A 24,518-nucleotide genomic window follows, 5' to 3' on the forward strand; every position below is an offset into this window, starting at 1 on the left:
GTTTCTAGTTGCTATAGAAATAGTGCAAGGAATCGACTGATTTGTTCAGAAGAATTTATTTCTTTCTGACACCATTGCCTTTAAAAGCAACATTCAGATTATTTATAAAAATTGGGTCATTGCACTGTATGGTAATTATAAATGCTACTATTTTAATTGAAGGCTATGAATAAGACACTTCTGATTTTATCTTGGTTAGATTTGATGGGTCCTTTGAGGTTCTTTTATATCTGGATGTCTAACGTAATTCTCAAGTGTCTTTTTTCCTTCTTTTCTTTCTCCTTCTTTCCCTTCCTTCCATCCTCCTTCCCTCCCACCCTTTTTTTCTTCCTTACTTCCTCTTTCTCTTTCTCTTCTTCCTTCCTTCCTTCCTTCCTTCCTTCCTTCCTTCCTTCCTTCCTTCCTTCCTTCCTTTTTTCCTTCCTTCCTTCCGTTTCTATTAGTACTTTTTCCTGGCAATTCCTTTCTTAGACACTTATAGTTAACTTCAACCAAAGAAGAACCCTTTATTTCCATCCATGCTGCTTTCTGGAACCACTCATCTTGCCGCTAACAACCATTTCATTTTGGGTGTCTTAAGGGATGCAAATTAATGGAGAAAAAATTCACTGCCTTCCAGAATCATCTACTGTCTTGAATTTATGGCCCTTGGGAGGCCCAGGGCATGATTCTGAGGTAATTTTCTCTACATACTGTGACAAGAATGAACTTTTGAGAACCAAAAGTGCTCGTTTCTTGCCATACTCAGGTGAGGGGGTCAGAATGCCGTTATCTCTCTCCTGACCTCAAACAGAATTTGTGCTCTCCCCTGTGATTAGAAGTATTCAAGGGGAGTCTTGGGTAACTCAGGTGCAGATGGCCCAGGTCTTACTACCACAGATGAAATGATGATGCCTTTTAAAGAGACTGTGAAGATAGGCTGCTTCAAATTTCTTTTTTGTTCCTTGGTTTTGTCTTTCTGTCATTCATAAGCCACTTTATCATCTTAATACATGAAATTCTGAGGCCAAGTCTGTTGAGAGTATTGCTTTCCACAGAAGTCTGTATATCGTAGTTTCAGCTGCACAATATTTTTTTTGCTACATTTTTGCATATGGCAGTCTCTGCAGGCACATATTTGACTTCTTAATATAAGGGGCCAAGGATTTGAGAAGAATTTATTTTGAAGAAATCCTACAATAGTTCCTTTTCCCCAGAGCCCATGAGCTGAAGTTATAGGAATTATGGGGGCCAAAAGAGAATTTAACCATCTATTTTTGTGTAGACGTCTGATGAGTAGAAGGAACACTCAGACATCTTTTCCCAGCTTCTCCTCTTTCTTTCCTCAACAAGAAGGTTTAGAAATAGCAATTAAGAGTCTTGCTGTTTTCTCAGTTCTGCTGCTGCCAAACTTAGCACTACCTATATTACTTGGCCTGAACAAAAACCAGTCCCCTCCTCATTTTTCTTCAGTTCTCCAGTTATTTGCTTACAAATGGCTCATTTAGCTGTTCTTCATGTACAGGAAAGCTTTCTGGGACCTCATCAAACTCCTCCTCTCTCACTTTTAAATCTCCCCCCTGGTTCCTTTCTCAACTACTTTTAAAAATCCTTTTCCCTCAGAGTGACTCTGAACCCACCACCTTTCTTTTCAAAAATGATGTCACACACATTTCCATATCTAAATTGTGATTTCAAGATATTGTATGTAGGACCATAAACAAGATGGGAGGAACTTTAGAGAAATAACTCTCTGTGGTGTGTATGTATTTGTTTACCATGCAACTACACAAAGTGGAAAGAAGTTCAGAGAGCTTGCCAAGAACTTTCCAAAATCTTCATCCAAAGCCCTGGACTGGAACACAAATTGAGAATTGCACTTCTCACACACACACACACACACACACACACACACACAGTGAATAATGCTGCCATGAACACCAGAGCACAGGCATCTCTTTGGCATAAAAAAAAAAAAATTAAAGCAGTAGCAGCCATTTGTCTTGCTCTGAAGATTGACTGGCTCTTACAGGTAGTTCTTGCTCAGGGTCTTTCATAAAGCTGCAGTCAGATGGAGATTGAGGCTGGTGTCATTTTGAAGGTATCTCACTTATATATCTGGATCTGGGCTGAGAATGTTCAGGAAGCTGGGAGCCAGAACCGCTGGGGTTCCTGGGACATCTTTTTCTCAATGGGGTCTCTTTATGTTGTCCTTCTACATAGCCACCTCGCAGTAGCCATACTTCTTACATAGTTGGTGAAGGCTATCAGAAGGAGTGCCAAAGAGAAACCTGAAGACATGGCATGGTTTCTTGCCACAAAAGTTACCCAGTATAACCTCCATAACATTCTCCTTGAGACCGTCACAATGGCTGACCCAGTCTCATACAGAGAGTACCAAAACATTTGCAACATGCTTTAAAACATCCAGAGCCACACAGAATACTGCTGACTCTATTTGCCTTAGGGTTCCACAGTCATCTTAACACTTGATGGTTTAGAGAAATGTCTTCTTTCTCTTATTCTTTTAAAGTCTTTTTCTTCATCCATCTTCATCTGGGACACCTAGCATTATTCTTACAATGGTCTCAGATCAAGGATGGCAGATAAGAAGGCACTCAAAGGTTTATGTGTATTAATATAAAGACTGGTATAGGGACTAGGATAAAGAAACAATTCTTTATCATAAAAAAGTCAAGGAAAAATATAATGTCATCTAACAGCTGCATTTATTTCAGAAGATAACAAGGAGTAGTGGGAACTGGGGAAAACTGTTTAAAACAGGTATTTGTTGTTCAGCTGTAGCCAGTTGTTATCATGAGGGATGTAGGCCCCATTGTGCCAGATCTGCTTATTTTTTAAAGAAAAGTCAGGAATCTGTGTTTTTATATAAAACACCCTGATTGTTAAATATTGGTTACTAGATCAAATAACATCACTTGGGCCAAGCAAAATGTGTCATTGGCCATATTCAAGCTTCCAGATGTCAACTTGCAACCCCTGCCTTGCATTTCAGAGGAAGGGCGAAGAAAAGTTGATTTCAGGCTACTTCTGATTTCTTACGTATGAAAATTGAAAAAAGCTGTCTATAGGGGAATGAAAAAATGAGAATCTATAGGGAAAAAAATATAAATTAATATTTCAGTAAACTATCCTGCCCCATGGTGTATACCAGGAGTCAGTAAACTATGGTTCACTGGCCAAATCTAGCCCACTTCCCTGTTTTGTAAATAAAGTATTATTGAAATGGAGCCACACACATTTGTTTCTGTGTTGTCTGGTTTCTCTCATGCTATGATGGTGGAGTTAGTAGTTGCAACAGACTGCAGCTTGCAAAAGACTAAAATGTTATTATGTGACTTTTAAAAAAATGTCCAATTTCGGATGTATATCATCCTACACAGTGTCATTGGAGGTAGGAATCATAGAAACTTAAAACTAAAAGCTCTTAAATCCATTTGCTAACTTTCAGACTACAATAAGGATATTTTCATTCTAAGAAAAGGTTATGATTTGGCTGGATTGCTGGTAGCAACTGGGTGTTCCTGCTGAGCTGGGCCTATAATTAGAAGGTGTACTCAACCTTGGCTGCTTTCTCTGTGACATGATAGTTAAAGCTCATAATTCAGCAGATTTATTCTAGTCAAGAAGAAGAATAAAATACACTGAAGGCTATGCTTTCCATTCCCTTCCATGGTGTCTTTATTTAATAATCAATGACATGTGTCACTTTAGGGCATAATTCTTCCCTGTCAAGACCCGAAAGCTTAGAATGAGGCTATCATTTGCAAGTCTTCAGGTGTGTTTAAGCAGACTCTGTAAATGGTTTCTAAGAAAAAAATCAGTTGAGGTTTTAAGAAAATAATATTAATCTTCCTTACACATTTTTTATAAAAACAAATAGTTTGCCTCTGCCTTATGTGGTAGAAACAGTCATTGACCAATAGGTGCTGCTCTTCTCCGGAAGTGTACAATTCATTAAGAAGTTAATAAACTGGTAAGGTCTACAAGCATCTGAATTATTCAACCTAAAGCATCATTATTGCTATAGTTTCACTCAGAGGCTATGTTTCACCAACTACACAAAAAAATGAAATAAAATAAAATGACCAGAGGACTTCCAGTTCAGGACCAAGATGGAATGGCATAGACACATTTCTTATTCTTCCTGCTAACTACAACTAAAAACTCTCCACTACATTATATAGAGGGAAAACATAAGGAGATGTCAAAAGGTAGAGAAAACCTTGGGGCTCAAAGAATGACACAGTCATGTCAATGAAGGTGATCTGCAAAATTTAGATGTCCGCTTTCACCTGGAGTAATGCGCAGGATTCCCCTTCACCTGCCAGTGTAGTGTCAAACGAGGCTTGTGAAAACAGAAGGCTTAAATAACATCTAGAGTTTTATAAAATAATATTGAAATACTCAGCATACAATCAGAAATCAGTTATCATATCAAGAACCAGGAAAATCTAAACTTGAATGAGAAAAGACAATTAACATATGCCAACACCAAGATAACACATATGTAAAAATCATCCAACAAATATTTTATAGCAACTGTCCCAAAAAATGGTTCTATAAGCAATTGCCATTACAATAAGAAAAGTATAAGTAGAAAGTTACAGCAAAAGAAAAAAAAATAGAGGACATAAAGAAGAGCCAAATGGACATGTTAGAACTGAAAAATCCAATAACCAAAATTAAAAACTCAATGGATCAGCTCAATAGAGTAATGGAGCAGACAGAGGAACAAAATCAGTTACGTTGAATATAGAGCAACAGAAATGACCAAGTCTGAATAGCAGAGCCAACACAAACTAACAAAAAAACTGAACGAATTCTGAGGGACCTGTGGGATTAAAACAGAAGAGCTAACATTCATGTCATTGGAATACCAGGAGAGGAAGAGGGTGGTGATTAAAAAAAAAAGTAGACCAAAATTTGGCAAAAGTAATAAACAATAAATGAAAAGCCAAGTAAATCTCAAACAGGTTAAACCCGAACATCCATACGAAGACACATTATACTCAAACTTCAGAAAAATAAAGGAAAAAGATCTTGAAATCAGCAAGAGGGAAAAGCCACCTTATCTATAGGATTAAAACAATTCAAATACAATGAATTTCTCATCAGAAACTATTTAACAGAAAGGACAGAAAGAAGTGATACATTTTTCAAGTCATGGAACAAAAGAACTGTCAATGCTAAATTCTATGTTCAGCAAAATTATTTTTCAGGAATAAAGGGGAAGTAAAGACCCTCTCAGATGAACAAACACTAAGAGAATTTGTCATCAGTAGAGTATTCGTAAAGGAAGTTCCTAACACAGAAAGGAAGTGATTAAAGAAAGAATCTTGGAATATCAAGAAGAAATAACAGCAGGAAGAACAAAAATATGGGTAAATAAAATACATTATTCTCTTCTTGACTTTTAGATTATAACTGATGGTTAAAGCAAAAGATATAAGTGTGGTGTGATTCCTAACATATAGAGAGTAAATATATAAGGTAACTATATTATAAACAGGGGTTTATGAAGACTTTCATTAAAGGACTTTAATAGAGGTGAGGTTCGTACCCTTCATTCAAACTTGTCTGTATCTTGATAGCAGTGGTTGTTACATAAATTACACGTATGATAAACTGTCTTAGAACTAGATGCACACATTTTACCAAGGTCAGTTTCCTGATTTTGATATTGAACTATAGTTATATAAGATGTTATAGATGAAATGTTCATGTCCCTCCCAAATTCATATGCGGAAACTTAATTCCTCAATGTGATGATATGAAGAGGTGGGGCCTTTGGGGGGTGATTAGGTCTGACAGTGGGTCTCTCATGAATAGGATTAGTGCCTTTATTTTAAAAAACAAAACAAAACAAAACAAAACAAAACCCAGAGAGCTCCTTTGCAATTCTTCCATGTAAGGTTACAGGGAGAAAACAGTAGTTGACAATCCAGGAAGCAGGCCTTCACCAGACGACAAATCTTCTGGCACCTTGATTTTGGACTTCCCAGACTCTTGAATCATGAGAAATAAACATCTGTTGTTTATTAGCTACCCAGTTTATGGTAGTTTGTTATATCAGCCTGAATGGACAAAGGTATAAACCATAACCACTGGAAGAAACTGGGTGAGGTGTTATCAGGACCTCACTACATTATCATTGTAACTTTCTGGAAATCTATAATTATTTTAAAACCTGTTTAATATTTTGTTTCCAGTGATGGAAAAGTTCTGGAGATAGATAATGGTGATGATTGCACAACACTGTGAGTGTACTTAATGTCACTGAGTTGTGTATTTAAAATGGTTAAAATGGTAACTTTTATGTAATGTATATTTTTCTAGATTTTAAAACATGACTCTAGAAAGACTGTCTTTTCCTGATATTATCAAATTAAATCTCTTAGAAAAGATGAAAACGATCCTAGCCAAAGACAACAAATGCTATGAAACTGCTGATCATGGAAGATGGATTCACCTGCCCTGTACATTTCACTCTTTCAGCATTTAACATTTTAAATGGATTCATTTTTTAGGTAAAAAAAATCAAAAAGTAAACATTCCCATTCACCTCTCTTCTCCCCCTTAAAGATGTTTGGTACCATCTGGTGATAAGGTAAAAAGATTGGGTTTCCAGAGGGATTAGTATAGGCTGCTTAAAGTAGTAAGTTAGCAGAGAGGTTTTTAACTTGCAGTGACAAATGGCTCTGGGCTATGATCAACTTCTACAAATAGATTAAGCCCTTTTTCTTCTTAGGAATAAAACTGGCCTGTCAAGTCCTAAAAATAGATTGCTAATCACCTGGCCTATTTTCTCACCGTTTTTATTTTTTATTTTTGTCTTAGCCAGAACTCAGTAATTCTTACCTAATTAAGAAATTAAGTGTAAAATTATTTAATAGGAGCTATTTTCATATAAATTATCTCCTTTAATAATGTTTATAGTTTCTTATATCAAAAAGTACAACTGCAGAAGGAAATAAAATATCTAAGCAAATCCAGTCCCAAGGAAATGTCAACTGCCACAGGCAACTCAAAGCTCTTTCTTAAATCTTGTCCACCCCAGATTTTCCAGTAAATAAAAGCTTTCCATTTGAGATTAAATTTGATGTTGTTTGGACTTTCACAGTTAACATTATTGAGTCTGTAAAAGAGCATCCTTGGAAAAATCTAATCAACCCATTGCAAGAGAGCCTATACTTCCAAGTCTTCTAAGACTGCAGCAGAAACATCAGCCTCTTCCAGAGGCCTCATGTTTTAGTGGCACATTTCCCTAAGCCCTTTCAGAAAAGAGAAGTTTTTCTGCCATTTGATTTTGTTCACTTAATTCATTTCCCTGTGAAGGCAAAGTCTTCACGATTTTCCACGCAAAATGTCTGTGAGAACCAGCAGGGCATTTTATACCTCCTATGATGGAAAAAACACCACCAGCAATAAGTGTTATTTTGTTTTATTTACATGCCTTCTTGTTCCAGAATGGATTTAAAGCAGTTGCGGTACTAACAGGAGCTGTTCACCATGTGTCAGGGGCTACACTGGGCATTTTTACGTGGAGGTCAAGAGCACAGGTTCTGAAGCTAAACAGACCTGCTTCAAATGCCCATTCCGCCACTGAGTATTTCTGTAACCTCATGCAGGTTATTCTGTCTTTCTTGGCCTCTCCAATTATAAAATGGGGAAAATTATAGTTCTTATCTTATAAAGGTGAGGTTTAACTGAGATGCTGTAGATACTTTCACACAAGCCCTAACAGGTAGAAAGCACTCAGTAAAGGCACTTCTAATTAATACTCATTTAATCTTTGCAAATTTACAAAATAATAGTGTTCTTCAATAGAACACAGGCTTAGAGAGAGTAGGCAATTTTCCCTCAATAGGCAGGGTTTGAATCTATGTTTCTCTGCCCTCACAGTCCATGATTCTTTCCTCACTGCTATGATTCAATCTCTTTTATTCATTTTATTATTGTCAGTAATGTTCATAACAGTCGTGTTATTGGAGGTTAAAAAGCAAACCCTAATATGGGTTTATTAGCTCTCACAGCAGCTTTCTCTTCCAGGAATTTCCTGTCTCTACTAATTTTTCTTCTGTCTTTGGCAAAGTGAAGGTTTTGACGGCTGGATCACAAAATTTCCTGAACTATGATTGGTTGTGCTGAGGAGGAAAAAGCAGCAGGATTGTGGGGGTGGGGTGGGGGAGCGTCGGGGGACACCCAGAGCCTTAGATGCCTGGGCCAACTGCCCATGCTCAGTTCCTTCTCAGACTTTGTTAGCCCAGAGGCGGCAGAACTGGGCCCTCCACGTGTCCATTTGACTGGAATGCTGCTGCACTGAATTGGAGCTCATTAGATACACAACAGACATGGCTGCAAATTGCTGGTGCCACTCAAGTTCTTTTATTACATGGTATTGCTCAACAAGGATGCCACAAAAGACATGACTGCTGCTATTGAAGCACATTTAACCCTGCAATAGTTACTCATGCTCATCTTCCCGTTCCTACCACCTTTTCCAATTGTGACTGGCTTGTTTGTCTAGACTTTGTATATGTCATGTTTCACTTTTTCCTTTATTTAGTTGGATCAGGCAAGATTTATTTCTTCTCCCTCATTCTCTCCCACTCCCTCTTCCTCTTCCTATTCTTCTTCTCCTCCACTTTCTCCTCCTCCTTCATTGTTACTATTATTTATTATTATTATCATCATTATTATTATTACTACCAGGTTTTCCCATGCCTCTCTAAGCTCATCATTTCTCCTTGGAAGCTACTCTGAATACTTCCTAAAGCTTCCTTTAAAATAATTTGCCATTTAATAATTACAGCTGAAAACCCATGCCTGCAACTCTTCCTGTGTGGAGCAGATTATTCAATTTCTTTTTTTTTTAATGGCACCTGTTGCCTGATAAAAATGTATTTCTCCAACTAGTGTATGATTTCCCCCACACTAGTCTCAGTCTACCTGATTGAAAACTCCCATTTCAGTTGTATGGCTTTGGCTGCTTTGTAAATTACAGAGCTGGCTTCATGAGACACCACTGCAGCCAGGAATTCATTTCCAACCAATATTTTTGGTGTGACCACATGTGGCTCTGTTCACTGAAATCTGCAAGAACGGGAATGTGGACATTTTAAAATCTCGCTATGCTTTCATCTCTCTTGCTGGGCTATCCCTTTGCTGACACGGACCATTATTTTCCCCTCACTCACTCAGCCTCTCTGATTTGCTTTCTACAACCCTACACATTTCTCATCATCTTGTTGTGAGTTCTGACACATCCCAAGTAAGTTATTTATTTTGACAGGTGTGTGTGTAATACACCTAATGTGGGATGAACCTAGGAGTCAGAAAACCGGTTATTTCAGTCCTGGGAAACAACTTCATTATCTTGTGAAATGCACTTTCAGCACTCAATCCTAGCAAGTAATGAATGATATTGTGTAACACGTTTGCGGCAATTACCTTTGGAAATGAAGACTCCCTTTGGTGCTATTGATAGAATGCAAGGTGAGACCCTTTTTCTTGTAGAAGCCGGGGCTTTGGTGCGAGTCCAGCAATCAGGCAATGTAAGCATAGAACATCTATGAGACTGAACTGGAGATAATGACCTGTCCACCCTTCTGCCCTGCAAACCTCCAACCCCTGTGCACTTCAGGCTCAGCCTACCTCCAGGCTCGGAGACCAATCCTGATTCTAGTCGAGAGAATTTAAGGATCCTTAGACCAGGTGCCCCATTACTTTACATCAAGTCAGTTTTATTTGGTTCCATTGTGACCATAAACCCTCATTAACATAATTGGACCACCCATGTGTCCATGGTAATGAGACCTCTGTCTCCTTTCTGATGCGTGTTCAATTGAACACCATTTAGTTTTGGGGCACCCAGTTTCCAAACACTGGCTTTTCTCGTAGGCACATGTGTTACTTTTTTTCAGAATACCCCGAGGCAAACTGGCCTCCTCTTCTACTCTGTGGCCCTAAATGTGGCTCAATCCTCAGCAGGTGTGCATGTCAACCCCTCAGCCACCTACTCCTCTGTTGCACCCTCTTGGAGTTCCCAGCAAGTTGACTTAAACCCCAACTACTCTCACCGGCTCCCAGGTCTTGTTGGCATACTGATTGTTGCAGGTGCTCCCTGCACCCCTTCCTGGGTTCTCCATCTCTCGGGTCCAATCTCCCCCACACCCTTCTCCACACCCCTGCAGCATCACACACAACTTTCAAATGAGGCAGCATCACCCATCCCTTACTTAATAGGATAAATTTCTTAGACATTTCTGACTGTAGGGAAGTTAGCACATAGTAAATTCCATCCTGTGGAGGGGAGAAGCGTTCAATTTTCTCAAAAGGGCAATTTCCTTTTCCTTTCTTTAGTTTTCTTTATATAAGCATGATGGGAATGGGTGCTGCTAGAATGGCCAGAACCCCCACACGTACATACACATATATATACACACACACATACACAGCCAAGAATTATCCTGATCCCAAATATCAACAGTGCTGAAGTTGAGACACCCTGCTTAGGCCCCAGCCCTCTCCATTTCTGTGGCCTGCCAGCCACCATGTAAGCCCTGCATTAACCAGTCATATGGCTCACACTGTGGATCCTTTACTAGTTGTCTGAGGGTAAGTATCATAAAATAGCTGTCCTTTGATAACCATGTTTCAATGTGAACCAAAACCAACCCAACCCATAACCCATACATGTAATCCTCTAGTGGACTTCCTCCTCTGAAGCCATGACTTTTCTATCTCCTCTGCATTTTTATATCTTGAAAGTTGTCTTCGACTAGGTTAGACCAGAATTCATTGATGAATAGAGTAGACATCAATTGCCATGATTGCAAGTTTCTGAAACGTTTTTCCTGGAATTGTTCCCTATACACAAAAGTGGACTCCCACTGGCTATACACATCCTTTGGGCATAGCTGGAAGACACCTGAACCAGTTTTGGCCTCTCAGATTTTGAACCTTGATAGAGGAACACAGGGAATGGAGGTCTTCAGGGGCTTCCTAAGGCATTCCATGTTCTGGCTTTCCCAGAGGCCTGGATCTTCCGCTTTTTCTCCGGTTGTGTAAGAATCCCTAATCATTTCAATACTCTCATTTTTTGTTTAACTAGTCAAAATCTGTTTCTCTTGATTGCCATTAAAACAACAGTTAATAATCCAAAACAAACACTATACCACACCTCCACCTACTTATAGAAAATATTTGCGGCAGTTCATAAGAAAAGCATTGGCAAAATAGATCAAAAGCTATTCACAGAAAGCAAAAGATAAAAACCATTAAATTTGAGGATAAGCAAATATTTTTTTCTGTTTGTTTTTTCCTTCTCCACTTACACCACCCTCAAGAAACATACACATGATTTTCCAAGTTTTATTTTCCTTCCTCATTCAAATAGCTGACAATACTGTGTTCTAGATTAGGGATGGTCAACGCTTTTAGTGCACTGTACTAATCTGTTGAGTATTTTGTTGATTTCTACCCCTCATCGTCCACTCCCAGGATATTCTGATTAAGTAGTCCCAGTGAGGGGCCATCCACAATTTTCAAGAGCTGAACAAATGATTTTAACATGCAGTCATGATGGAGAGTAAATTTAGGTTTTATTATTATTATTATTATTATTATTATTATTATTTGGAGTCATACATTCCAAGGATCCAAGATCTGTGAACATACTCTCCAGAAAAATCCACATATCCCATTTATTCTACTTTCAATATTGGGGGTAAACAAATGCCCAAGCCCATCCATTACTGTTGGTTAGAATACTGTTTCTAGACATTGTTGGGCATTGGAGGAAGTGGGGTAAGAAGCTGAAAATAACACATGGTCCCCATCTTTGAATAACTCATTTTAGCAAAAGGTCATAGAAATATGAACCAACAGTTTTTCTCAGGCCCACCCAACATCTTTCATCTTTCTTCTAACTCACCTATATAGTATAGTCTTTCAGGTCTTTCTCTCACGCTAAGTATAAATAACAGTTTACTTATCTTAGAACTGGTAAGAGTTGAAATGGGATCCATCATTTAAACTGAGGAATTGTGCAGAAATTACAGTTTGAATCCTTTTTGTGCTTAGTAACTTTTTTAATTATGCATATGTTTACTTATTTATTTCATACTTGGGTTCACATATATGAATTGCATACCATTTTCCAAGAGCTAACTTTCATAAGTATGCTTGAGTATTGCATTGTGTAAACTCCTAGAAGTTGAGGAATGTGGATGAAATGCCTAATGCAGTATGTCTGATAAACACTTGCTAAGTTTGGCTGTGTCTTCTGATTCTCAGTTCAAGTTGCACCTCCAAGGAAAAGTACATTGGTAGCAAGCTATGGACATTCACCGACCCTGAAATCTTGGATGTCTTTGATGTAACGAAAACGGCACAGGATGAAGAGTGAGAGTACCTTGATACTGGGCCCACCTCATGCAGCTTGTCCCAGCTGCACAAATCTGGATAAACTGCACTACTTTTAACCTTGTTTCCCTACTTATAAGGGAATCCACAAAGATCATGCACTTGATGAGTAATCCTCACTCAATGAAACGGAATAAATTTTAAAAGTCTTTTATCAATAATAAATTACTTCACAAGTACTAGTATGGGAGACAGACTGGCATAACAGAATGAAGGTGGTCGTGGAGTTAGATAAACCTGGCTTCAAATCTGACACTTAACCTCTATGAGCCTTATCTTACTCTTCTATAAAAAGGTATTGTTTATATTACCTTACAAGTTTGTCATGACGAGTTTATGTTAAATGCTTAGCACAGAGTTTGGTCCATAGTAAACACTCAAAATATATTTGTTCTTAATATTAATAACTACTATTATTAATATTAATTCACTAGTAGTAGAGATGTGTTGATACTCACGTAGTCATATTCTCTTGTTCCACATTTCAGGGGACAAGTTGTGTAGCACACATTTGCAAAAATGAAAAGAACTAGGTGAGCTTTTGTTCTTCTTGAAATTGGCCACAGGAAATTTAACCCTCTTCCTGGCCTCAGGAGTATAGGGCTTAAATTATGTACTTGACTTAGGAGAGACTTCTGCTAGGCCTAAAATTGACAATAGTCAACACAGAAGACAGTGATAAAAGAAAAAATTCAGCTGAATTAAATTTAAAGGAGTTTAATTGAGCAATGAACGATTCATGAATTGGGCAGCTTCCAGAGTCACAGCAGATTCATGGAGACTCCAGCATACCCACATAGTGGAAGAAGGTTTATAGACAAAATAAGGGAAATGAGGTACAGAAATTGGAAATGAGGTACAGAACGGCTGGATTAGTTACAAGTGGGCATTTGCATTATTTTTACACAGTTTGAACACTCAGCAGTACTGGGATTGGTCAAGACTCAGCTACAGGCACATAATCCTAAATTAGGTTTTCAGTGTTGTCTAGCTATTAAGCTAGGCTGCAGTTTGTCCACATGGACTCCAATGTAGAAGTGCAGAGTCCTTCTCAGGCCATATTTAGTTCACTTTAACAACAGAAAAGAGTAAAGAGGTTATTGGCCTAATAAAGTCTGCTTCCTCACAAAGGGGCTCATTTGAAATCTAATTTAAAGTTGTGACATTATGGTGTTTTTACATACCACTTTAAAAATTCTTAGAACTTAAATGCTCATAAAAACTCTAAAGAGTAATTGTTTTTTTTTTTTTAATGGCTGCTTGTGGTTTTGGGGAGCTGCTTTTCTTCTCCTGCCGAAGGGCTTACAGCCTAATATCAAAACATCTGGCAAATACCTTGGACACTGATGCCTATCTGTCAAGCAATGAAACTTCTAATATTCTATTAGGAAATAGAGATCACTGTGACATCGGACTACTAGTATGTGAGAATCGTTTCTGACCCTGAATTTTTGTAATGACCATGAATCCATGGTTGCATGAAGACATGTTGCATGACTGAAGCAGAGCTCTGATTAGTCTTCTTAAGCAATTTCCCTTGGTGTTGCTAACGCTTCTAGACTGCTGGGGCAAAAACACGTATTGATCACTATGTACCCAGCCACCGTGATCATTACTGGGGTAAAATGATGAAAAGATATACATGGTCTATGGCTTCATGTTTTTAAGGTTTAGAGTTTTTAATTCAAATGCTGGGACCTGAAACCTGATGCTTAAGGTTAGCATGTAAGGGGCTTTGAACCTGAATTTATTTGAAGACACCAAAGTTTAGTTGAAAGCTCATTTAGTGCCTCCTCCACTGAAAGCCTTAAAAGCATTACCTTCTAAGAAAGAAATGATTTTATTACTAAAACATGGTGCTAAAGTTGACCTTAAAAGCAATGTCAGTCTCTCAGAGTGACAGAATAGAGAGATGCCTAGTTTGATGAACACAGAAATACCTATTTTCCCTACCAACTCCTGGTGCTTATCATCACTAGTTATTTACTTCAAGCCCAGCGTTTTTTTACAGGACCATTAGAGAATGGAGTGTAACCCACTTACACCTCACCATCCCAAATGGGAGATCAGTCTGCCTGTCATTTGGCAAAGTGGAATCCCAATACAATTATCAATAAGACAAGCTATCATTTTTAACATTGCTTGAGAAGTGCAGGTTTAAATACTCAGTTTCAGAAGATCTGGAGAGCAGAGGACACGTGGCAACAGGTACAGATGACAAATTGCATCTTCTTCACAGGTGTGCTAGCACCCAATGCTAACGATGGCACCCAGTTCAAGGTCAGCAAATGGAAAGCATCCTCGCCCACAACTCCCCAGTAGACATGGCTTCTCTATGAGAGAACACTTTTCAGCTAAAACCAGATGCAGGCCTGAAGTCTTCTCTGCCCATCCTTCCAGAAGGCCACTGTGATAACCTGAACTAGGAAGGAAAGAGAAACCCCATTGCCTTTCAAAATCACCTTCTTCTTTGTTCCCTCCAGGCAGATTTTCAAGCTAATTTTCCCAGGGGGAAAAAAAATAGTATCTCTCCTGTTTGAAAGCATTCTGAGATGAAAATGAAATAGAAATTGAATATTGTTTCCATTCTTAAGGGCTTTGGTCAATCGGTTTTAGAAATTTCTTCCCGGGATTTATATTATTTTCCTCCCACCTTACCTCTCCTGTGTCCATTTTGGAGAAAAGCACCTCGTTTATCTTTGGGAGACAGTAACGCAGAAACTGTAACTGAGCAGATTTCCCCTTGAGGATCAAAATATTTGTGTTAAATGAAATGAGAAATCTGCTAAGTGGCGGCATGGATCCCCCAGGGAAGGATATTTTGTAATTTTGAAAAATTCCTACTGAAATTCTTCTCTTGCCAAGAAAAGAGGAATGATTTCTATTAAAATTACTTCATGTCTGAATTACTCTCTGCCCCTCGGGAACATATAACATTACAGCTTTTATGCTCAGTAATTTAGAAGGACGGGGGGACACCTTATTTGGAACGCACGCAGACTTAACACGAAATGTTGGGTATTAAGTAGTTTCACCACAAAAGTCTCTTTTTGAAAATTTTGCACTTAAACTGTTCAAATTAAAGTTCATTTTTAGAACTGGTTTTTATGATTGTCGGTATAAGTCCTTTTAACTTTCTACTCTTATCTCACCATTCCCTGAAGCTGCAGAGAAAATCCTTTGATTGGTGTTCAAGAGTTGTACCTTTTATGAAAAACAGGATGGATGGCATCACTTTAATAAGGCAGGTGCATGCTTTGAAGCCAGTCAAATAAGTTAATTTTATTAAAATATATGTATCTGCTTCTGTGTATGCTAGAGTACAGACTTTGGAAAGGCACGAGAGATAGAAAATAGGTTTAAACTCACAGGCCAACTCTGATCAAGTATTATGGATCCCACTGGCACTGTGTTGGGAAAGATTCTGAGGCCAAATTCAGGTTCAGGGGAAAAAAAGTGAAAGATGAGTATTCTTTTTTGATTACAGGTGGCTAATTTTAAGCACAAGCACCAAACACAGTTGTCATCACTGACACTATTAAATATCAAGAGAAGTGCCTTCTGGCTTGTGTAATTGAAGTAGTTTTCTGTGTTTTCTAATTTTCTGCAGTAAATATGTATTGTTTTTGTGATGAGATTAAAGCTCTTCTTAATTTTTTTTAAACTGGAAAAATTGTTTTGACCACTTTTCCTTCAGTTGTCCTGAAGCTTGAGAAAGTCATTAAACTATCTTATTTGTGCCCTGTCCAGGAAAAGTCATCTTTAGAGCCAATAGGAAGTCTGGAAAGGGTATAAGATCTGTTTCTATGTGATAAAAGTCAATGGTTCTTTGAATTATTGATTAATTATTTGAGTTACCCTGAGCCATATTCATAGACTTTATCAACGCAAAGTTTCCAATATTATTCCTAAGTTAATGGGCTTGGACTAAAAATAAGTAGATCTAGGATGACTGGAACAGCAAAGCTGTAGGAGTGTAAATGCCCTAGAACAAGCCAGTTACTGATCTCATATCTACAATAGTTTCATGCTCACAAGCCCTTGTGCACTCCTGTGCACTTGCTCTCTGAGCCTGCCCTGCACCCACCCCCTACTTCTCTCTCTCTCTGTCCCCCCACTCCCCTCCCACCACACACACACACACCCCTGTCAAAGAGAGAGAATGATAATACCTATTTCACAAGTTGCTGTGAAATCCAAATAAGCCAATGTATTTGAAAAGCACTTTATACACTACAAAGCCCTACAGAAATGCTAGTGTGATCACTCTTAGTGGTGGTTATAAATATCCTTGATTTTCATGTTAATTAAGGGAAACAGTAGTATTCAAAACACAGATAATCTGAATCTATTTCCTCATGTTTTGGTAACTGACTTCTAATTAGCATAGACTCTATGTGCCTCTACACATCTGCCATCAGAGAATATGTGGTTCAACAGGTCACAGCACAGATTAAATGGAGACACGAAGAAGTTAAGTGATGACTCTGGGTCACATTTACAATTATGTGTGGCAGGTGAACTGGAACCTGTGACTTTTCACTCTCTGTGTAGTCCTACTTTCCAACATACGCTACTAATTTTTATTTGTCTTTATAATAATATTTCCCTGGATTACTGCATTTGAATTAATGGTCCAGATTTGGCTGAAAATGCCAATAAAATTATTTTCCATTCACCGAGCAATTACCACCCAAGAGAGGAGACTTCACGTAGATTGGTGATACATTATTAAAACTTAGCCTAAAACAAAACACTTGTCACAGATTATCCACATATTCGATAAATGTCACTCAAATTAGTAAATAACCTAGTTTATACAGTTAAAAAAAAAAAACAGCAGTATGCCGTACTTAAACCTTCACATTCTCCTTTCTCTAATATGTGGTAGATAAAAAATAAGAATACTTAATTCACAGAAGACTTATGTCTAAAGTTATAAGTTAAAAATAATAGCTATTATTTAGTGAACATGTATTTTGTTCCAGGTATGTTCAATGTATCGCAGATAATCTTTACAGCAACTTCACATGATATTGTCATTCCATTTTAAAGGTATGGAAACTGGGGCTCAGAAACATTAAGTAATGTTTTTATTTACTAAATAGTAACTACTTAAGGACTAAGACTCCAAAGTCTATGCTCTCTTCATCCTACAATATTAACATATTAGTATTGAAGAGTCAATTATAATAATCTCTCTCCTACTAAGTTAGTTCAAATGGTGATAAACATGCTCAGAAGCCCACAAAATTCTAATTATTAGCATTACACCAATGGCACACAAAGGTTCCTATTTCTCCACATGCCATGCTCACTAACACTCATCTTTTGTTTTTCTGACAATAGCCATCCTAACAAGTATGAGGTGATATCTGATTGTAGTTTTGATTTGCATTTCCCTGGTGATTAATGGTATTGAATATTCCTCCTCCTCTTCTAAAAATTGTTCTTAGATGTGGTAGAGTGGCAATCAATAAGTAAGTTGACTAGCTGAATCTATGAAGGTGCATGGAGTTGGTATTGACTAGTAGAGAGGAAGGCATGAAAATAGGGGGTTTCTGAGAAGGATACGAGATTGTAGGACAGTACTTCAAGATCACGTGGCTGACCTTCTAAAATGGTCTGTTTCTAAGAAGAAAAAATCCCAGGTTCCACAGAAGTGAGACAAAAATTGGCTGAAATAGAATGTGTGTCTTTGGCCCTGACTATTCCCTTGTGCAAATCACTGACCTCATTGTGCATCTTTCAAGTGTAGATCCTAATAGCAACCTAATTACATCACAGAACAAGTGCAAAGAACAACCAATGCAGTCTACTTCAGAAGTGTGCAATAGAAATTATTAAAATTAATGATCTAGGCAGCTTGCAGGTAAGGTGACTGCTCCAATTTGAGCCAAGTTCTTTCAAGTTGTACTTTTTTTAAGAAAAGAGTTCTGCCTCAATCCGTTGAATTGGATTATTTAAATGAAATACACTTAATAAGTTCCCTTGGGCATCACTTGATACTTCTTTACTATTCTTTTTACCTTTTCTGTGTGTTTGATTTAACACCTGGGTAATACTAAGTGCCATGGTTACCATAAATTATAGGAGACTAAATAAATATTTGAGCGAGCAGGAGAGATTTGATGAAATTGCTGAAAATGGAAGGTTGAGTACTATTTCCCGCACCAAATAGACTCTCCTGCTTGAGCATGCTCTGCCAACAGTGGATTTAGTTTTCATAGCCCCAGACATTTTCTAAATAGGTAAATTGCCAGCGTGACCACTTCCGTTTTTCTTTCTTGTTTAAGCCTCAACATATTTTTCACCCTTTGACTTTAATCCAAGCTAGTAAGTTATGGCCAAGAATTGAAGGCTTGATAATAAAGGGCAGTAGTAGTGGAACTCTATTGCAAAATCTACCTAGAACAGGCAAGAATATTTATATTGTAAATGTGGATTTCAGGCACATGAGATTTATGATATGTCAAAACTAGAGTCCTTCCTGGTAAGTGAGCATGAATGGGGGGACTCAGCCAGGGTAATTAATAATAATTATAGCAATGTCAGGAAATTTGGAACAAGCAAGAAAGATTACTGAGTGCCTTCAAAAGAAAACTATGCACTGTTCAGAGCAGTTAATTTTAATATTACTGGTTTATGAATGAGTCTGCTTTTTAGATTTCCCTTTGAACCAGCTGTATTCACTTAATAATGGGTTAAATGAAATCTTTGACATGTGTTGATTTTATATCTCTGTGAGAGTCATGATTTTACCTTTTAAAAATTTTACCCTTTCAGTATTATCCTATCCAGTGTTGATAACTAACATATAGCGAGTGCTTACAGTGTTAAATTCCGCAAGTGCATTTCACCCCTTTAAAATGGCAAATGAGTGAACCTTGGAGAGGTCAAGTAGCTTGCCCACCTAAGAGACTGAAATTCAGAAAAGTGTCCTCCACCTAGAAAACGTACAAATTTCTATTTAGCTCTCTATCACCTCTGACTAGATGAGTTCATCATGCAGAATTTATTTTCCTTTTGATAATACATTATTTTAAAGTGCATCCTCATCTACATACCTGTCTTCAATCTCACCAATACACACCTTTCTCAAAGAACTGGTAACACAGATAGCTTCCTAAGATGTTGTTCATTCAGCCTTAGCCTAAGGATCCCTCCAAAGAGGTTGAGAGCTAAAGAAGGATAGGGAGAAGAGTTCTGAGTTTCAAAGCTGGAAAGGAGGTGCAGATTTCTGATGTCTTTGCTAAAATGCAGATTTCTGATGTCTTTCCTAAAAACGAAGTAGCAGGCAATGTCAAGCAACGAGAAGGCATGCAATGGAATTCGATGTTTGGGATCCTGACACCGAATTCACAACCCCACTCTCCATGCATTCCAGACAAATGTCCCATCATCCCTGGCTTCCATTCTCTCTTGAATTTAGCTCTCTGCTTTTAGGCTCAGATTTTGTAGCCGCCTAGGTACTTCCACTTTTCTATCTCAAATGGAAAGCCCTACTAGGACTGATGAACCATGAAATCTAGGTAGGTTGACCTCGTTGGGTCCCAGTTTCCTCAGCCAGGATAAAAAAAAAAAAAAAACAGGAGGGAGATCCCTTTCAGTTTTAAAATGGAATGGTTTCTATAATTACCCTTCATCATTAAGTGAAACATAATTTCAAATGTGAAATGAAATATAAACCCCTTTTAGGAATTCTAAAACATTTATTTAACCCTTTTGAAATTTTATTTATTTAAAACATATTTCATTTCAAAAGGAAGCTGAGCCGACTTGCTGGACTTTTGCAAAGTGTTGTCCGTATATTATTTCAGGTGGAAGAGAGCGGTGTAAAGTCAGAAAGCTACATGAGGCAGGGCTGTTGTTTGCAAGTACGGAAACCAATTCTACCATTTCAGAGTAAATAAAGTTCCCATGGAATCCAAGAACTGGAATGCTACTTGGCCCTGTGAATGGACAGGAACCAGGGACAGGGACGACTTTAATAATGTCCACTCCCCAGCTCTGCTCCCCACAACACACCTGCACCACTCATTTCTGTTATAGAGTATGGCACATGGCAGAAAAAATGTCCACAAACAACAATCACACTCATACATCAGCCAAAGTGTAACTACCTTCTCTCCCTAAAACCCAAAGCAAATTTCTTGGAGACGGAAATGGGCAAGCTTGGGTCACATACCAACCTTTTGACCAATCATCTGTGGCTACAATCTGAAAATGGTGCTCTGATCGAGACGTGTGTTGTCCCCTCCTCCAATCAATTGTAACCTGTGGGCAGAGCCATGCTGTGCAAAACGGTCAACGGGGCCACATAACACTATTAACTGAGATGTGAGAAGAGAAGACCGCCAGAAAACAATCGTTTGCAATAACAACTCAAGAAATGTCACCATAAGTTCTATAAGAAATCTTTATTAAATAATATGGTGCTCATAAAACATTAAATTAAATAATACCATTAACCTCATTATAAACTCAAGCTAGAGGCTTTATGCACTCCTTCAGTCCACGGGGACATTTTGATACAATCAAAGGTGATAAAGAAAAGTGCACTGTTATCTACAGGCTAATCAAAATCTTCATCGTCTAGGGGCTCTTATATATGGTACCAATAAACATCTGTACTTTCCTAAAGAGTTCTTCATCTATTTTCTTAGCATTTTTCGTTTGATTCTTGGGCTTCATTTATCCCATTTAAAAAAAAAAAAAAAAAAAAAGAAAGCACATTGGAACATCAATGCATATCCCAGTTTTTGCAATTGTTCTCTCTGCACAATTAAGCTTAATAATTAAAGTATCCTTTTTGTCTGAAAGGCAATTAAAGTCCAACTTTGAAAACATATGACAATAATATTGAATAACGTTGTCTTTGTCAGTGAGGTTGCTAAATGGGCAATAGATCTTAAAAAGCAAATGTCTTTCTTTCGTAAACAGATCACTACTGAGGTTACTTAAATGGCTGTAATAGGTCCCATATACCACTGGCTGCTGTAGCAAGTTTTTCTAGTTTGCTGTTTCTATTTTTTATGAGAAATGAGCACTTTGTGGTAATTGGCAATGCCCATTGACATACTGATGAAAAATGAGTCTAAAACCACTTGGAAAGTAGCAGACAGCCAAGAAAAGAAAAACCATTTGAGATTTTTTAAAAAATCGTATTTAAAAGAAGCTCTCGGAGACAGAATGAGAGATGATATACTGTCAAATGTTTAACTATAATATCAGAATCCATAAATTGAGAGACAACAATGGCAGCTACAATGTAATTACTTAATAAATGAAGCAATCACTGCCCAACTACAGTTTCAAAATAACTTTAGCTTCCTTTCATCATGCAAATCTGTCTCTTTTACTCTTCACTAAAGTAGCCTCCCTCCTTGAGGGTAGAGGGATTGTCCATTTTGTTCATTATCTCCAGCACCTAGAATAGTGGCTGACAAGAGGTGACACTCAATATTTTTTGTTTTACTGTGTTTGGTTTATTTTTATTGAAGAATAATACACGTACAGAGGAGTACACAGATCATAAACATAAAACTCATTGATTTTTCACAAACTGAGCACATTTATGCAACCAAAACCCAGATTAAGAGACAAAACCTGCCAGGAGTTGTGGCTTACACCTGTAATCCCAGAACTTTGGGAGGCCGAGGTGGGTGGATCACTTGAGGCCAGGAGTTCGAGACCAGCCTGGCCAACGTGGCAAAACGCTGTCTCTACTAAAATTATAAAAATCAGCTGAGTGTGGTTGCGTACGTCCATAGTTCCAACTACTCAGGAGGCTGAGGCACTACAATCTCTTGAGCATGGGAGGTGGAAGTTGCAGTGAGCTGAGATCATGCCACTGCACTCAAGCCTGGGTGACATAATGAGACTCTGACTCAAAAATAAATAAAATATAAAATAAAATAAAATAGAGACAAAATCTTATTATTCACCTCTGAACCCCTCTGGACCCTTTCTCAGTTTCTAACTCCTATCAGGATAATTACCATCCCCACTTCAAACAGCACAGTTTAGTTTTGCTTATTTTTGGACTCTATATGAATAGGATCACATAGCATGAATTGCTCTGGGTATGACTTCTTTCGATTAATACTGTGTTGATGAGACTCATAGGTAGTTTCTGTAGCTATACATTCTCCTTGCTGCAATATATTGCATTGTGTGAATGTGCCAGTATATTTACCCTTTCAACTGTTGATGGACATTTAAGTAGTTTCCAGTTTGGGAGTAATATAACTAGTGTTCTTATGAACATTCTAGTTCTTATCATTTGATATACACATTTCTATTGGATATATATCTAGGGTGGAATTGCTGTGTTATAGAACAAACATATGTTCAGATATTTTTAGACATAAATGTCTGTTAATTAATTTAATGATTTGAGCTTTAAAGGGCCTATATTTTAATTGAATTGGGGGAATAATTAACATAGTTCAACACTTTGACTTCCACATGAGGAAGTTAAGGGTGAAGTTTATTTAAGAAAGGCACTAGAGTGGAATGCATGCTGCTACCAAGTAGCTGTGTGACCTTGAGCAAGAATCCCCTGGCCCTAATATTTTACATAAATTGAGGAATTGGAATACGATAATTTCAGAATCACTTTCATGTTCCAGTTCTAAAATTCTATTGCTCACTTGGGGTGTAATTGTCAGAGCCATGACTAGAAGCCATATTTCCAAACTTATATCCTACTGAGTATGGGTATTCTCAAACTCATACTCAGTAGATTATACCCAGTATATCCAGTAGTCTTTATTTTATATCAGCCTTTATTTTAGTGAAATAAATTATTGATGTAATTAATTCTTATCAACGTCAAGAGTTAGTAACAATGTCAAGAGCTAATCTCTACTGAATGGTTTTTCCAAGTGGTTTTCATGTACTAACTCATCAACTTCTCACAAGAATCCATAAAGAGTTGTTATGCCCAACCTTGCTTACAAAGGAGGAAACTGAGGCACAGAACGGTAAATGCCCAGTCTAAAGCCACACAGCTGTTATGCAATTGAGCTAAGTTTCTCTGAGCACTACACACAACTAACAACTTTATGTACGGCCATCTTTAAACCTAATGACCATCCAACAACAAATCGTTCTGCTACAACTTATGCCTGTTTCTAGCCACTTATTTCAATGGAAACTGGTCTCTCCCTTGATTCTTGTATGTGGTTTGTGACATACCCAGTCCTAAAGAAGCCCCCGCTACAGCAACATTCCTCTTGTAATGCTCCCAACCCGGTCTTAGCACACTGAGAATCGATTCTTTATTGAACTCTCATACGATCCTGCAGTGCTGATCTCTTTCTTCAACAACACTCGGACCAGTTTCTTAACTCGACTTTTTCTAACTTAATGAAAGCAGCAAAATTAATAAATCACGGATGACTAAACCTATGTAGAAAAAATGCTAAAGAGAATAGTAATATTAGGCATCATTATCTATAAGAAACTATAAATACTATGCATCAAGTGTCTGATATTAAGGTCAAAGTTTAGCTTGTAGAGAAGCTGATAGAAACCTTTAGTCATGTGGTAGGTGAATTATCTCTGCACTGACCCAATTGAGATTTTTGCTTCAAAATTCTTTGGCTCCTCTTTCTCTATGTTCCACGAAGTTTAGCAGGCTTTTACTTTCATTTTCTGGGTCCTAGGTTCCTGGTTATTAGTAAACAGAATTCTCAGGTCTGTCTGAAATGATTCTAATTGATGACTATTAATATAGGTTGCCCATCAGCTAATTTTTAAGGCGGCTTTATTTTCCACCAAAATACTTTGCAGTAATACGCCTATGGGGAATCCAGTTACGTAGAAAGCCTTTCTTTCTCTCTACACATAAGGTCCTGTGGTTCACAATCCATTTATTCTATAACCAATCTAAGCTGATCTGTAACTGGTGTGCTGAACAAATTCCGCCATGATCTACATTTAGTCCAGCCCCAAGATTTTGGGTGGGAGTGGTAGGTAAGAAAGGAGCCTTACTCTGTATAGTTTGAGGTAGAAGGAGTTTCTACTCTTCTTGCCCTTATAAACTCCTTTAGAGAATTAGATCACACACACACACACACACA

This window comes from Mandrillus leucophaeus, unplaced genomic scaffold (genome assembly GCF_000951045.1).
Source record: "Mandrillus leucophaeus isolate KB7577 unplaced genomic scaffold, Mleu.le_1.0 Scaffold327, whole genome shotgun sequence".
In the NCBI taxonomy this organism is placed as follows: domain Eukaryota; kingdom Metazoa; phylum Chordata; class Mammalia; order Primates; family Cercopithecidae; genus Mandrillus; species Mandrillus leucophaeus.